Genomic DNA, 2,917 nt, shown 5'->3' with positions numbered 1-2,917 from the left:
ATGAAGGCATTCTTATTAGATCAGTGCTTCTGATCAGTGGCAGAATTCTTAAACCATGTGAAGTACATGAAGACATGTGAAGACATGAAGGAAGAATACGCAAAAACTGCTATGCTGCTGAAGCAAGATCAAATATAATGATTTTAGTGTACTATTAAAATAAATGTTGAAGTTGTTTTTAACCTGTATGTCTGTGTGATGCAAATCTGTAGAAATTTACTGGATGAATAAATAAATAAAAAATTGTTACATATGTATCACCTGCAGTAGTGCTGCTCAGTAATGGGTTTTCTCTGATGGCACAGCATATGAACAAATAGGAAGCTGTCATCATACAGTAGCCATTTTTATGTCTATTTGTGCAACAGTGTACATAACACCCCTATCAAATTTTCATGAAGAGTTATACATAAAAGCTGTGATATTTTTAGATATTTGGTAGTAAACAAAATTCTGGAATTCTGCAACAAAATTTCAGATGATTGTCAGTGACTTTCTTTAATACTCTGCTGAAAGAATTCAACTGGTGGTCATGTCAGTTATTTTGATAAATGGTTTTATCATTTACTGATGCAGTTAGAAAGGCAACTGGAGAATACACACTTGCAATACAAAATTGAACTTTTGAAATATTAGTGTACAAGCAGTATCATAATTTCTAATATGTTTATTTATTTATTTACTCCTTCAAATCCTATATGTATAGAATATATACAAGGATATTGGACATGGTTAGGTATTTACAAGATAAAATACAGTTTGTATTGCAATCCTAAGTACTAGATATTGAAGTAATTTAGATTCATACATACAACAAACATTACAGGCAACATACAAAGTAGAATATTAATAATGCATCTTTATTTTTGTTGTTTGGCTTTTATATATTCTGTCAGACTGTAAAAGCAACGATCAATTAAATATGCCTTTACTTCAGCCTTAAAACTACAGAGTTTACCTATTGATTTAATATGGTTGGGTAGATTATTGAAAATCTTTATCCCAGTATGTATTGTGCCTTTTTGGCACAATGATGTTCTCACCTGTTTCATATGAAGGTCAGATGTTCGCCTTGTATTATGTGCATGTATATCTTCATTTTTAATAAGATATCTGGTTGTCTATCGATATATTGTTTGATGAAAACTGATGTGTCGTAGATAAAAATGCAAGGAAGAGGAAGAACTGACAGTTTTTGGAATATGGGTCTGCATGATTTCGTATTGTTTACCCCTTCAATAATTCTTAGTATTTCTTTTGCATCCTGAAAAGTTTAATATTTGTTGTTGTATTTCCCCAGAAGATTATGCCATATTTAATTACAGAATGCACATAGGAGTAGTATACATTTAACAGGCTGGCTTTGCTGCAACAAGTTTTTAAGATCTATCATGTAACAGGTTTTGCTTAGTTTTCTTTGCAAATATTCGATGTGTACCTCCCATTTTGTGTTGTTCTGGAGCCAGAGTCCCAGAAATTTAGTGCTGTCAGCACTTTCAAGAACTCTGTCCCTAAGTTCTATTTCTATGTTTGGGTGGTGTCTTCCTTTTACATTATAAAAGTTCAGTGCTACTGTCTTTTCTTTGTTTATAATTAGCTTGTTGTAGCTGAACCACTGTTCTACACTGTTCATTGTTTGGATAGCGGAGTCTTTAAGTTTTTCTTCTGTTTTACCACTAATAAGGAAGCTTGTATTGTCTGCAAATTGGAGGGTAGTTTGGCAATACTTGTTGTACATAAGATCATTGACATAGAGGAGAAACAGAATGGGTCCTAATACTGATTCTTGAGGGATGCCATATTTCACATTTTCATATCCTGAATAGTAGTAGCTGATTTTGTTATGGTCAGTATATTGCACTTCAGACACTTGTCTGCGACCACATAGGTATGTCTTGAGCCACTCATTGGATATACCTCTAATTCCTAATTGGTCAAGCTTCTGCAGTAGGGCATTATGGTCAATGACGTCAAAAGCTTTAGATAAATCAAGACATATGCCTGTCACAAACTCACTTGCATCCAGTTTAGTATAGATTTCATTAAGAAATTCAAATATTGCACTTTTAGTTGAATAGCCTTTCCTGAAGCCATGCTGTGAAGGAGAGAGAATTTTATTTTTATTTAGGAAATCACACAATCTCTTATAAAAAACTTTTCTAAAATTTTTGAAAATATGGACAGTAGGGCTATTGGTCTATAATTTGAAACACATTCTATATTTCCTTTTTTGAACAGTGGTTTCAGTTTTGCTGTTTTTAAGCATGAAGGGAAGGTTCCTGATGCCAGTGAGCTGTTGCACAAGTGTGTCAAGTGTTCAGCTAAGGCAAGACAGCATTTTTTTAACAATTGCATCTGGTATTCCATCAATTCCACATGAGTACCCTGTTTTCAAGGTTTTTATAACTGATAAAATTTCTTCAGTATTTGTGGGTGAAAGGAACAAAGATGTAGACAAATTTCTCACTACTGCATGATGGAGGTGATATTTTGTTGTGTTCTTCCAATCCACTCACCAACTGTTCACTTATGTTTGCAAAATATTTGTTGAAGGTCCATGCAATTTCTGTTGGGCAAGAAATCATTTGTTCTTCATAACATAAGTTCATATTTTTATATTGTTTAGTTTCACTTGTTTGATTTTTTATAACTTCCGATATAGCTTTACATTTGTTTTTTGAATTTTCAATGCATTTGTCATTTGCCATTGTTTTAGCTTTCCTTACAACATTTTTGAGGATCCTCTTGTAATTCTTCAGGTACAAATGAAATTCATGAGGCATGTTCTGTGACTTTGCTATATCGTGTAATCTTCTTCTCTCTGCACAAGAGATTCTAATACCTGTTGTAATCCATTTGTTCTTTTTGAAGTTAGGTTGACCTTTTTTTTTATTTTATTTATTTTTTTTAATGGAAA

General features: G+C 32.7%; 1 long non-coding RNA gene across 1 annotated transcript in view; it reads left to right on the top strand.

Annotated features, from left to right (window-relative positions):
* The window catches only part of LOC126458180 (uncharacterized), a 38,554-nt gene extending 38,297 nt beyond the window's left edge, over positions 1–257 (top strand). Inside the window, exon 3 of the long non-coding RNA XR_007585587.1 lies at positions 7–257. This is a non-coding gene — a long non-coding RNA (uncharacterized LOC126458180). The remainder of the gene's footprint in view (positions 1–6) is intronic.
* The last annotated feature ends 2,660 nt before the right edge of the window (positions 258–2,917 follow it).

The sequence above is a fragment of the Schistocerca serialis genome, chromosome 2 (genome assembly GCF_023864345.2).
Source record: "Schistocerca serialis cubense isolate TAMUIC-IGC-003099 chromosome 2, iqSchSeri2.2, whole genome shotgun sequence".
Taxonomy (NCBI): Eukaryota; Metazoa; Arthropoda; class Insecta; order Orthoptera; family Acrididae; genus Schistocerca; species Schistocerca serialis.
The sequence above is the reverse complement of the archived record's forward strand: the minus strand, read 5'-3'. Positions and strand labels throughout refer to the sequence as shown.